The 14,933-nt window shown below is 34.5% G+C and overlaps 1 long non-coding RNA gene and 1 other non-coding gene across 2 annotated transcripts in view; both read left to right on the top strand.

Annotated features, from left to right (window-relative positions):
- LOC138715649 (uncharacterized) overlaps positions 1 to 14,933 on the top strand; it is a 140,995-nt gene that overhangs the window by 106,343 nt on the left and 19,719 nt on the right. The gene's annotated exons all lie outside the window — the stretch shown is intronic.
- On the top strand, positions 5,468 to 5,543 carry TRNAC-GCA (transfer RNA cysteine (anticodon GCA)). Its single transcript has one exon. It is a non-coding gene; the product is annotated as a tRNA-Cys (tRNA).

Below are 14,933 nucleotides of genomic sequence, written 5' to 3' on the forward strand. Positions count from 1 at the left end.
ATAATCTTGTTTCTGACATTCTACGTAAGTGGCCATACCATTCTAATTGCTTGTAGCTAACGAAATCTAACAATGTACTATTAACTCCCATAATAATAATAATAATAATAATAATAATAATAATAATAATAATAATAATAATAATATCGTGTTAGTTGGGAGGCCGGAGGAAAAAATATCTTTGGGGAGGCCGAGACGTAGATGGGAGGATGATACTAAAATGGATTTGAGAGAGGTGGGATATGATGCTAGGGACTGAATTAATCTTGCTCAGGATAGGAACCGATGGCGGGCAGTAATGAACCTCCGGGTTCTCTAAAAGCCATAAATAAGTACTTAATAATAATTGGCCTATCATAAACTTCTAAAAATGTTCATTGAATCGACAAGTATCACATGTCATATAACGATTTTACGTAGTATCGTAGACAAAAGGTTTCAACCTTGGCGAACAGTCTTTACTTATACGAACTGCAGAGACAGCAAATAGGCCCAATGATAACTGTCCCCACATTCTGAGAAAATGGGAAGCCCAGAGGAGATAAAAGACACAGCACGGATGTTGTCGTGATAGTGACCACGTTCTTCAAACCAGAACTGCCGTTTAATTTTCTAGGAAGCAGAAGGACGACCTGGTATTAAGTGCGTGACACGAAAGTTCTCACACCGATCAAATCCGATTACGATTCAGGAGATGCGGGGTGAAACTTAACAAGGAGCGGCTCCTTCTAGAATTACACCAGGCGTCACTTCGAGCATAGGGACCAGACCGAGACTACTTTCCTTCATTTATTGACACCTTTGGAACTACGGAGGGCATTTAGATGCAATACGGGGATATTGTGATTCATGATATGGCGACAATTAAATAGAATGACAGAATAAGAATGGCAAGGAAAACAAACACCTCAATAAACCTGCACGGCGGTATATTTGTCCACTACAAACCTTGCACGACAAGATATCCTAGGAATAGATTCTTACTCAGTATACAAAAATGTATTCAGCTAAGCTACAGCTGAGTTCATGAGAAGAAGATTAAGAAAACGAAAAACCAAAGGAGAAAAAATGGAGAATGAGACGGAAAAAGGGAAAGCTTAAGTACAGGCAGCATAAGGAGAAGATGGTACAAAAACAAATAGGATAAGAATAAATAAAAACAAGAAAGGGAAGACAATGAAACGAAGAGCAAGAGAAAGTTGGTGGAAAAGAGAAGTTGTAGGAGGGAAAGAAGAGGAGAATAAAAAGAGCAAATGGAGACTAATAATTAAGAGTAAGAAAATCCAGGAAAGGAAGCGGTTGAAGGGATAAAGAAAAATATTGATAAGAAAAGAAGGAAAGATATAGGAGAAGGAGGTAAGAGACATTATGAAAGGTGGAAGAAATATAGCAAGAGGAGGATTTTAAAGGGAGGAAGAAATATAGAGGAAGGAGGTAAGAGAAGGATTGTAAAAGCAATTGGAAATATGGGAGAAAGAGGTATGAGAAGAATTGTGAAAGGAGGAGGAAATATGGAAGAAAGAGGTATGAGAAGAATTGTAAAAGAAGGAGGAAATATGGAAGAAAGAGGCATGAGAAGAATTGTGAAAGAAGGAGGAAATATGGAAGAAAGAGGCATAAGAAGAATTGTGAAAGGAGGAGGAAATATGGAAGAAAGACGTATGAGAAGAATTGTGAAAGGAGGAGGAAATATGGAAGAAAGAGGTATGAGAAGAATTGTAAAAGAAGGAGGAAATATGGAAGAAAGAGGTATGAGAAGAATTGTGAAAGAAGGAGGAAATATGGAAGAAAGAGGCATGAGAAGAATTGTGAAAGGAGGAGGAAATATGGAAGAAAGAGGCATGAGAAGAATTGTGAAAGGAGGAGGAAATATGGAAGAAAGAGCCATAAGAAGAATTGTGAAAGGAGGAGGAAATATGGAAGAAAGAGGCATAAGAAGAATTGTGAAAGGAGGAGGAAATAAGGAAGAAAGAGGCATAAGAAGAATTGTGAAAGGAGGAGGAAATATGGAAGAAAGAGGTATGAGAAGAATTGTGAAAGGAGGAGGAAATATGGAAGAAAGAGGTATGAGAAGAATTGTAAAAGAAGGAGGAAATATGGAAGAAAGAGGCATAAGAAGAATTGTGAAAGGAGGAGGAAATATGGAAGAAAGAGGTATGAGAAGAATTGTGAAAGGAGGAGGAAATATGGAAGAAAGAGCCATAAGAAGAATTGTGAAAGGAGGAGGAAATATGGAAGAAAGAGGCATAAGAAGAATTGTGAAAGGAGGAGGAAATATGGAAGAAAGAGGCATAAGAAGAATTGTGAAAGGAGGAGGAAATATGGAAGAAAGAGGTATGAGAAGAATTGTGAAAGGAGGAGGAAATATGGAAGAAAGAGGTATGAGAAGAATTGTAAAAGAAGGAGGAAATATGGAAGAAAGAGGCATGAGAAGAATTGTGAAAGGAGGAGGAAATATGGAAGAAAGACGTATGAGAAGAATTGTGAAAGGAGGAGGAAATATGGAAGAAAGAGGTATGAGAAGAATTGTAAAAGAAGGAGGAAATATGGAAGAAAGAGGTATGAGAAGAATTGTGAAAGAAGGAGGAAATATGGAAGAAAGAGGCATGAGAAGAATTGTGAAAGGAGGAGGAAATATGGAAGAAAGAGGCATGAGAAGAATTGTGAAAGGAGGAGGAAATATGGAAGAAAGAGCCATAAGAAGAATTGTGAAAGGAGGAGGAAATATGGAAGAAAGAGGCATAAGAAGAATTGTGAAAGGAGGAGGAAATATGGAAGAAAGAGGCATAAGAAGAATTGTGAAAGGAGGAGGAAATATGGAAGAAAGAGGTATGAGAAGAATTGTGAAAGGAGGAGGAAATATAGCAGAATCAGGTAAAAGAAGGATTGTGAAAGGAGCTGAAAAATGGGAGTAGGATGTTGGAGAAGGATTGTAGAAGAAAAAGAAAATGTGGGAGAAGAAGATGAAGTATTGTAAAATAAGAGGAAAGATGGGAGAAGGTAAAAGAAGGATTGAAAAAGAAGAAAAGATGGAAGAAATAGGTAAGAGAAGGATTATAAAAGAAATAAAGATGGGAGACGAAGGTAAGAGAAGATTGGCAGAGGAAGAAGAAATAGGTCTATGGAAGAAAGATTGTGATAGGGAGAGGAATAATGGGAGACAGAACTAAGAGAAGGTTAGTAAAAGGAGGGGGAAAACATGATAGAAGAAGGTAAGAGAAGGATTATAAAACGTTGAGAAAACATGCGATAAGGAGGTAAGAGAAGTTTTGTATAAGGAGGAGGGAATATGGGAAAAGGAGGTAGGAGAAAGACTGTAAAAGGCAGAGGAAATATGGAAGGAGGTAAGTGAAAAATTGTAAAATGAAAAGCAGATATGGGAGAAAAAGTTAAAGGAAGGACTGCAAAAGTAAGTGGAAATATGAGAGAAGTAGTTAAGGGTAAGATTGTAAAACGAAGAGGAAATATGGGAGAAGAAATTAAGGGAAGTATTGTAAAAGGAAGAGGAAATATGGGAGAAGGAGGCAACAGAAGAGTTGTAAAAGGAAGAGGAAATATCGGAGAAGGATGTAAGAGAAGGATTGTAAAAGGAGAAGAAAAGAAAATATTTGAAGAGGGAGAGATATGAAGAAAAGAGTAGGACGAGGAGGGTGAGAGGAAAGAAAATGGTAAGAGGGGCGGAAATAAATTATTAGTAAGGGAGAAAGAATAGAAAATAAAATAGTAGTTCGAGGGGAAAGAGTAAGAATAAAGTGAGTTTTAGAAGGAGAAAAGAAAGAGAAAGGTGAAAAATAATAAAGGTAACTTGTCATAAATTAGATACAAATAAATTAACGTAATATTTTTCTTTGCTGGCATATTTACGAGTATATTAATGTAAAACTTATGTTGTAAGTAAGAAATACATTGAGAAGATTAAGATGTGATCAGTAAGATGATGATGATGACGATGAACATCTTATAAACTGTGAGTAGGTCTATATCAAAATACTACACTGCATTTCTTTAAACATTTTTACAATTCTTCTATTTCAAAATGAGGACGTGTGCTTTCTGTCCAAATTAGTGATGTAATATTATGGTCCTACAACGGTTCTACGAATCAATGGGGTTAACAGTCATATTTGAACATTAGATGCGCGCCAGAACTTTTTAACTAACAGTTATAAGTAATAACTGATAATGAATGCCGTAACTAATAAATCTCGCGAAGCCACTTCCAAAAATGGATTGATCGAACACGTCTCTACTAGTAATTTACCTGCTGCTGCTTCCATCATTTCGTCCGATTTTTAATCTAAATTGTAGGCCTACTTATTTGGAATAGTAGGCTATGAACTTATTAGTAACGCGGGCCCTGTGTAATTCAACGGCTAATGACCTACAAGGAAGGTTCTTTCAGCAGGGATCGTTCTTTATTTGAAGTCTCTTTTAAACTAATAAGACTGTTCAAAGTCTATGTAATGATGGGAGAGAGAAATGGTGGAATGAGAATTAGAGGAAACCCATTGTTTGTTTACAGTCTGGCCTCTTCTATCAAGGTTTCTACAGTGCATAAGATCTACATACTTACTTACTTACAAATGGCTTTTAAGGATCCCGCAGGTTCACAAAAGCCCGCCGTCGGTCCCTATCCAGTGCAAGAATAATCCAATCTCTGTCATCATATCCCACCTCCCTCAAATCCATTTTAATATTACCCTCCCATCTACGTCTCGGCCTCACCAAAGGTCTTTTTCCCTCCGGCCTTCCAACTAACACTCTATATGCATTTCGGGATTCGCTCATACGTGTTACGTACCCAGTCCATCTCAAACGTCTGGATTTAATGTTCCTAATTATGTCAGGTGAAGAATACAATGCCTACAGTTCTGCGTTGTGTAACTTTCTCCATTCTCCTGTAACGTCATCCCTCGTAGCGCCAAATATTTTCCTAAGCACCTTATTCTCCAACACTCTTAACCTCTGTTCCTCTCTCAAAGTGAGTGTCCAAGTTTCACAACCATACAGAAGAACCGGTAATATAACTCTTTTATAAATGCTAACTTTCAGCTTTTTTTTTTTTTTTGAGAGCAGACTGGATGACAAAAGCTTTTCAACCGAATAATAACAGGCATTTCCTATATTTATTCTGAGTTTAATTTCCTCCCGAATGTCATTTATTATTTGTTACTGTTGCTCTAAGATATTTGAACTTTTCCTCCTCTTCTAAATATTGTTCGATTATTACTTGTAATGTTCCCGGTGCCGGTATGTAATATTCAATGAGGTGGGCGAGACCTCATACATATGAATATTTGATGTATTAAACCGTTAGCAGTTGTCATGAAACTGATGTTGAATATGGCCACAAAGTCATTTAAAATATGCGCTCCTGCATATATATGACGTGTATCGTCTCAAGTGCAGGCAGTAAGGCCGTAAAATAACATTACGAGAGGGGTTCGGCCGGCGCCGTGGATCGTGTCCCGGCATGGCTCAGTTGGTAAGAGCGCTCAGCGCGCAGAGCTGAGAGGTCCTGGGTTCGATTCCCGGTGCCGGTACGAATTTTTCTCGTATTTAATAGTAATAATACAATAGACTAATTTATATTAGTCATGTAATATTCAATGAGATGGACGAGACCTCACACATATGAATATTTGATGTATTGTTCGATTACTTTCATAAATCTCAATTTTTTTCGTAAGACGGGAGTGGAAATGATTTATATTGAACCTAAAATCTACTTCTATTAAAAAATCTCTGTGTAAGGGATATAACTTTGATGTCTATAGTTTAGAAATAATTTATCAAGTAACACAATGCAATCATTAGAACGCGTTGTTGGTATATAGGACTAAAGTTCAAAATGCGGATAAGGTGAATTTCAATAGGGATTGTAATAGAGGACTGAGTGATATGGCAACCCTTGAGTTGTCAACTCAGATATTATCTTGATTGCTGAAGAGAAATGTAGTAACCGGCCGTCCGCGCTGTAGAGGAGGAGGGGGGGGGCTGCGAGATCTTTATCATAGAAGATGTGAAATTGAAAATATTAAAAATGAGACACACAAAGACAATCCCATCACTCCACGTCATCTGCGAGTATTGTATGAGTAATCCCAACGATTTCAACATGAGTGAACTTTGTTTTCTGAATCAAGCTCATGAAACGTATGTAGGCCCACTTGCATAGGTTTTCTGTGACTCAAGCGGTACCGATATAGCTACAAATAGGCTACAGCGAATCCAGGTTTAATTTTATCTACATTTCAGGAGACAACACATGTGCATATTTGAGTAAGGTTGACCGCGTAAATTACATTATATAAATTTTATGTAAATTACACATAATTTACGTGGCGTAGGAAAAATATTTATGCTATATCATTTTCTATGCGGCGTAATAAACTATTTTCATGGAAGTATTATAAATGAATAAGTTACATGCCGGTACTCTACTATGTGCTTGAAAAAGCTGTTTCACTGTGTTTTTAATTATCGAGCTACAAAATGCGCATTTTGCGAAGTTTTCATTTTCAATTTTTGTGGAAATAAAACAAGTTCGTCATACTTGCTATGCAAATGCAAAGGTATTCCTACGTGCGACATGTAGTCTTCAACTTTTACTTTTAATACTAACTTCAAAATTAGTGATTATAAACACTTTCTGAACACTTCGGAAATACGCTGTGAACTGTAATTGATGGTCATTCCATTCTTTTAAAATTCATCATGCATACCGTGGCTCGTCGAAGTGGTGTGCAATTTGAAAATGGATCACAGTCCTGCCATCTATCCGCAGTAAGAGGCACCCGAATCACGCAAAGGCGTAGGCATTAGACCAGCGGCCTCAAACATGAGCTAATCGGGCAGACCTCGCTCCTTCCGGAATAACGCTGCCCTCACGAGGGCAGCTAGATAAAAGCTCGGGTATGTTTGTGACAGTGACGTCAAACACCGCGTAATATGAACAGATCGACTCGGTCACTTACAGTTACACATTGCTTTCCGTTAGTGTCCGTAGAGAAATGGCTCTGTCTAAAGTGACTAGGAAATATGAAAACTATGCGTTACGAGAAAGTTTGGAAAAAGATTATTTGTTTACAGAAAGTGGAACTAATAAAGTTGAGTTAAAGGAATTTTTAGACAGTGTTTAAGCACCTAGTACCAGAGATTATTGATGAGAAATGGATACAAGATTTAGCTTTCTTAGTCATATCTCTGCGTCTTAGTCAAAAGCCTACAAGGGAAAGATTGCTTAGTAAATGATATGTATGATAAAATCAAATCTTTTATCATGACGCTCACGTTATTGGAAGCTCAACTGAAACTCGGGAACGTTAAAGGGTTATCTAGTTTAACAGAACAACAACATCTTAGATACAATGAAATTTTGAAAGGTCTTAGAATATCATTTGAGCACAGATTCAAGGAGTTTCATCTTTTTAAAAAGGATTTTTAATTGTTTACAACTACATTTTCGGTTATGTATAATGTGTATAGGTTATGTACAGTATTCATTTATACTTTTATATAGTTGATTAGCTTTGGTCATTTTTAATATTTTACACTTTTAATTTTAATTGTGAGGCTCTTTAACAGGAATGTTACAATGTACAAGTAAGTTATTTATCATTCCCAAATATGAATGAATGCACATATATGGAATATATCTATTCAGAAAGCTTACTTTCATTTTTCTTAAGCAGAGACTCACAGTGAAACACGCTACGGATTATGTACATGCCTAACGTGAAATATAATACGTTAATAACATGTTATGAATCAAAGATGATGTGGGTGTACGTCTTATCACAGAAGAGTTACAATCAGCGCTCTCAAAGTTACATCATTCTACGATCGGGTTCCTTCGGTTTCGCAATGACTAACGATGCTTTGCCCAGTGCAGTTTTAACCTTGAGATCGCTGCATTAGACACACACACATATTGCTAATGTATAGTGAGTTTTCCGGCACAAGAATTTCCGTACAGAGGTTCCCAGTGATATGATAACTATTTCAATTTTACCTTCAGAGCAAAAATGTTGAGGAAATCTGCCTGGCTAGTCACAACTGAGAATAGTACGATTTTAGACAACTTTTAGCACATCTGTTACAAACTCTTCACGAGAGACTGAGTATCCATCAGACATGATGTTTGTTCAGGGTGGAATTGACATTAACAAATCGTTAACGGAGTTTGTGAAGCAGAATGTTTATAGTCTAAAGTGTAATGAAAAATAAAACTCATCCAAGTACATTTTATAGACCAGTGAAAATTTTATGAACATCTTTGAGTGGACGTTTTAATAGAATACAGACTGTGGTGTGGAAATATACGACTGTTGCAGTATTGCCAAACACGTGTTTCTTTGTAACATTATACTATGTTTTATGTATTTATACGTTCCCCTTTCTGAAATAAGCACGTTACTCAATCATGAAATCTATTGTAACACCTGGATTACTAGAATTACATCGATAAATTTTGTTTCCACAAAGGAGAAATTTATTTACCTATTTCTCCATTCTTTTAATTGCTTTCGATTTTATCTACTATTGATAGAGTGGATATCTTTTCACGATTCTAAGTATACTAATGAAAGCCCTATAACGTTTTCTTAAGGAAAATAAACAAATAATACCTACCTACACAGAAGCGTAAGAGATAGCTGATGTTCACTCAAAGATGCATTACTTTCTGATGCTGTGTAGAAATTGTGTTTCCACAAATAATATAAAGGAACTTCAAAATGACACTGAAGTATCCTGAAAACACTTGTTAATTAAATATGAATTCACTACATGTTACAATACGTTATCAAATTTGGTAACAAATATATGATACTAGTGGCTTGTGCAGCAATTGCTGCAAACTAAGTCCATAAAAAGTTCAAATAAAAATTGTTCAGATTTATTTTCAATTAAGAATACCAGACATTTTGATAGTTATTTGCTTCCATAATAGTGAAACATACTCCCTCTGAATTTTTTTTTTTTTTTTTTTTTTTTTGCAAAAACTTTTCCATGAACCTATCCGTCTTCAGTTCTTAAATTTCAATGCGAAATCGCTAGTAACAATGTCAGGATGATCAGTGGGTTTTTCATGTGGGAGTAATGCAGTAGCTATTTCGGGTCATTGCGGATTGTATGTGAAAGTTAAGAAAATGTAAGGTTTGTCATGCTTTAAACAAAAGACTTAGCATCTTGGTATAGCTGCTGCATATTTCGTGAACTACCCTGAAATGTAGAGGGCAGAATCACTTTTTCCCCACTAAGAGATCTTGCTGAGGTGATGAAGAGACTACAAAATCTTGTAGGCCTCTTATTTTATCGATAAGTAATACCTTTTGGTCTCTTCTTATGAATTGTAATTTTTTGCGCTTCTTCCAGACAATACTGATCTATCAAATACTGCTGGATTAATTTGTGTAACAATGAATGTTATCCCGTATATTTTCTGTAATATAACCTGTTGTGCGGAATTTATTGCTGAGATGTGGAAAATGAGGAGAATGATATGTCAGAGTTGTAGAATCTTATATGCGCCCTAAATAAAATTTCCATCGTAAATCTTTAGCAGTTTCAGTGTTTCATTTGTTGCTGGTTGCGGGAAATAAACTTACTCATCACGGTAGCAAGAAGTGAAATGGCATGCTATTTTCCCTACAACAAAATATGCTTGGCAGCGATCACAAATCTAATCAATTAAACCAAAGAAATATGAAATTAATTTTGATGTAGTTTAAAGACGCAGCTAAAATAGGAAGCATGGCTCAATTACTACTAAGGAAAGTTAGAGAATCTGACATATAAATATCTATATCTTACTGCCATTACATATATGAAAAGGACCCACACCACTTGATTAATAATTGTAAAAGTATTTCATTTTTAATAACAATATTGTTACCTTCCGTAATTTTTACAGTTTTCAGTAAAATAAGTTTATATAGGCCTATAGCCGTTACTCAGTAAATTATAGAAATGAAGATCTAATATAAAATATTCTTTCTCTGCGTCTACTTACATAAAGCCCCAAAAGGTTTCACTTTCATATATCAGTATAGCATTATGTGTTGCATTAACTATAATAATATTTCATTTTTAATGGTAATAATGTCATCAAACATTCTTAAGTTTGGTAAATATCCAATACACATCTGTACTCGGAAAACTACAGACCAGAGAATCAGACCTGTAAATTATTTTTTATACGTTATCAAAAAATTGCACAAATGAAGATCGACATATTGGCATTATGATGGGAAAGAATCTGAGCCGTCTGAACTCTATGTCAGCAATCCTGTAGGTCATGGCCTTCGTGTAATAGCCAATTGTTTATTGTAGTGTGTGTTTTGTTTTAGTCTGAAATGCAACACGGCCGACTTGATGCTCGCTTCTCTTAAGGAAGCGAACATCAAGTCGGCCGTGAATGCAATTAATTAGTTCTCAAAAGTGACGAAAGATGGTTTTTGGAAAAAAGGAAAATGATGTAGGAAAATTGACATTTCACTGAAAACTACTATTTTTCCGAAAAACTTTGGGTTCCAAGCTTCAAAATGAGGTGTCATTTATTAAAATCCGTTCAGCCGCTTTCCCGTAATTTCCATTACCAGTTCAAATTATATATATATATATATATATATATATATATATATATATATATATATATATACTAGTGGCTTGTGCAGCAAATACTGCTGCAAACTAAGTTCGTTAAACGTTCAAATAAAAATTTGTCAGATTTATTTTCAATGAAGAATACTTGTCATTTTGATAGTTATTTGCTTCCATAATAATGAAACATACTCCCTCTGAATGGATTTTTTTTAGGCCAAATACTTTTTCTTGAACCTATCCATCTTCAGTTTTTGAGTTTCAACGCGAAAACGCAAGTATCAATGTCAGGACGATAGCAATAGCTATTTCAGGTAATTGTGGATTGTAGGCAAAAGTTAAAAAAATGTCAGGTTTGCTAACCTTTCGAACAATAGCATTTTCGTATAGCTGCTGCATGTAGAACTTGAAATGCAGAGCGTAAAATCATTTTATCCTACTAAGAGATCTGGCTGAAATGATCTGGAGAGTACAACATTTTCTAGGCCTCTTATTTTATCAGTAAGTAATATCTTTTGATCTTTCCTTAGGAACTGTAATTTCTGCGCTCTCTCGAGCCAATACTGAAGACAATGACAAAGATCAATATCTACACTACACCGCCATTAAGTATATGAAAAAGACCCAACCCCACTGGATTAATAAGTATAAAAATATTTGATTTTTAATAACAATATTATTATCTTAAGTTTTGTAGTTATATATAGCAGCCACTCAGTAAATTATAGAAATGAAGATCTAAATTAAGATATTCTCTACATTTACTTACATAACCACAAAACGTTTCACTTTCATGTCATCAATATAGCATCAATATTATGTACAATTAATGAAAAATAGATGCATCATGATATTAACTATAATAATATTTAATTTCTAATGGTAATAATGTCATCAAACCACCTCAAGTTTCGTAGATTTTAATATCCAATATACAGCTCTACTCAGAAAATTATACACTGCAGAATCAGTTTTTAATAACAAATAGAATTGAGCTCTAAATATGTCGGCAATCCTGCAGGTCATGGCCTTCGTGTAATAGCCTATTGTTTATTGTAGTGTGTGTTTTGTTCTGAAATTCAATCAAGTCGGCCGTGATTCCATAAAATTAGTTCTCAAAACTGACAACAGATGGATTTTGGAAAATAGGAAAATTATGTAGGAAAATTGACATTTCACTGAAAACTACTACTTTTCCGAAAAACTTTGGATGCCAGGTATGAAAATGAGGGGTCACTCATTAAAATCCGTTCAGCCGTTTTCCAGTAATTTCCATTACCAATTCAAATTATATATATATATATATATATATATATATATATATATATATATGCCATTATATTTTTTTGTATAGTTAACTGTCCGAAGATAGGTTCATAAGTGACATCAATAAGGCACCACTCATGAAGCAACTAAGCTAGGAGCTAATGAGGTAGGGTGGCCAGTTCTTTTCCCCCTCCATTGCATACATCGCTGACTAGCTACATATTACACTAATCAGACTTCAGATGTATACAAACAATTGTTCTGCTCTAGAGATACATGACACCCCACAAGGTTATAGTTCTGAATCAGCTCGCTGACAAGTTCTCTAATCTTCTGATCTGTGGTTCCTAGAAAGTAACAGTCTGTTGAATGATCCTTAGGTTCCCGGCATAGCATTGGAACTGGAAAAGGCTTATGATGGGATCCTTTTAGCCAACCAGTTAGAATAACAGAATTCCATGGAGCACAACAAATTTCAAGGGCCCAGTTCCTGTCCTTATGTATTTAAATAGTGTAGTAAAATTCACCTGTGTTAATTAAATTGTTTGTGATTTACACAGTATTTCGAGGTATGTTTCACTTCATAAGATACTTTTACACTTAAAATTAGGACAAAGAAAATGTGGGTTATGAAACTTGTTTCATGATTGTAAGTTCCTACTCAGCTGAGAATTAATACTAACTCTGGCAGTCTTATGAGAAATAAAATTCATTTTTACGAATTCTAACTTCACAGGCAACAGTGCTCTAAAGTTATACCGCTATGTCAATTGTTACAACAATAAAATGAAATATTTGAAATATTTTCTTTCCATTAGCATGTTAAGAACTGTATATAGCAATAATTTTTTTTTCTAAAATGACAAAACAAACAAAAAATGACGGGTGGTAGAAAAATTCTAAGTTATTATTTTTTTTATTTTTTATTTTTTTTTGGAATCAGCAGATAACATTACATAAGAAACAGGCTGAGGATGGAACTGGCCAAGGGGGAGGGAGCCGAGGAAATAAGGGGAAGAGTTATTTATTAGTGTTGCAATGAGTAGTATTAACACTGAGCGAATTAGGTAATTAGGGGATAATGTTCTTTTGTATTTATGTGTGTTTTTTAATTGCGTGTGTATATGTTTTTTATGTATTTATTACTTGGATTATTTATTGCAGTTTCAATAAGGAATTGAAGGGAATTGTTTATATATATAATGTTTCACTGTGTTTTTTCTTTCATATCTTACATTTATTTTATTTCTATTATTTTTTTATGAAATTTGGTATGAATTTAGGAATGGTATCTACCCAATTATATACTTTTATGTTTTAGGTTAGAATATATTAAAAAAAGTGTTTTTTTTTTGCCATTTTCATTTTAATCTGTGTGTTCTTTTAGAGAGTGCTTGAATATAATCATAGGTGAGGGGCGTGAAACCTACAAAGTAGGACTTCTTTTAGGTACAAAGCACGTACGGTCAGAAGACCCGTGCATTGGACTTTAGAGAAAATTATGATAATATAACATCTGTATGTTTAATATTACTGAATAAATCCATCTATCTACAATAGTTGTAATTGTAATAATTATTAATGATAACGGTAGTAATAATAATAACTGTTGTTTTACTATTTTATTATTAGTAGTATTATTTTTGTTTTCTTTGAAAATTCAAACTGTGCATAGTTATAGCACGAATGGCCGTATGGGCTCGTGCGAAGGATCTTGTGTACATGAGTTTGTATAATTGTGTATCAATAAATGCACTTCATTCATTCATTCATACATAACAGAAATGGTACATTTAACAAAATCATTGTTGACCAGTGTAATATATGTAAATATCAGCCATAACTTCAACAACAACAACAACAACAACAACAACAATAATAATAATAATAATAATAATAATAATAATAATAATAATAATAATAATAATAGTAGTAAGAGAAAAATGTAGACGTGTTTAGTTACATGTAATTTTAAAGAGTTAAACAAGTAAAACTTAGTGTTAAATAACTTATCATTATACCAACCTATGTATTTCGCTTACTAACAATTTTTTGTTCACTGAGGAGCTGTCCTCAATTTTATGTCACGTATTGTATTTGTATTTCATTTAGAAGTGATCTGTATAGTGCTGAATGCCCTGATCGATCAATAAATTATGAAGAAAATTTGGATCGAAGGAATACTAACATAATGAAGGAAAATTGATATATTAAAAATGAATATTCTACAAAAATAATATTTGTAAAAAGGTCATATTCTAGAGTCGAAAAACAACCTTTCTGACAATCAGCTTTTGAAAGTAGTCAATGTTTGACAGCCCTTTACATTATGCACAATAAAATACTCTATTTTCACTACTACACTCTCATAAAGAATGAAGGCTTACATTATCAAATATTATTTACACTATTGTACACAATTTACAAAATAAGTAGTTATAGTATTATGAAATAAAATACATTGCATTACAATACGCAACACTATACATAAGCTTATTTATGTTGATATGCGATATTTTACCTCATAATTAAAAACACAATTTTAATGTTAATAAATGTTCAAAGAAACCGTAAGATTCAATATTTCTTGTCAGAAGGGACAGGTTTAACTAACTTCATAGCGCCACACACAAATAAAAGAAATCTATATTCGAAGCAATTAGCAAGCTGCAGGCATTATCTCGACTCGTTATGAACTCCGTTAAAACAGAATTAACACTTTGATTGCACACGGTTAGTCAGCTAGTGGCTACAAATTCTCGTGTCTTGGGGAATTAACAGGTGTGTAGCAGGCAGAAACGAGGAAATGCTAACAGAAGAATGAGGTGGAACGGGAGGGGGGGTCGTACTGCTAATTACAACTTCGTGGAGTAAGGGCCCCTCTCTCTAACCTCAGCAAATTAATCACAACCAAGCGTTAGACATACAATAAGTTTCAAAATAAACTTACAGATTAACTGTCTTTGAAATTAAAGGCAAAGATAACCCGAATGCTACAGATACTCCGAACTCTTATTTCGATTTCCATGTGAACCAGGTTCACGTCTCCTGACCTGTATTGT

Source organism: Periplaneta americana, chromosome 15 (genome assembly GCF_040183065.1).
Source record: "Periplaneta americana isolate PAMFEO1 chromosome 15, P.americana_PAMFEO1_priV1, whole genome shotgun sequence".
NCBI lineage: Eukaryota > Metazoa > Arthropoda > Insecta > Blattodea > Blattidae > Periplaneta > Periplaneta americana.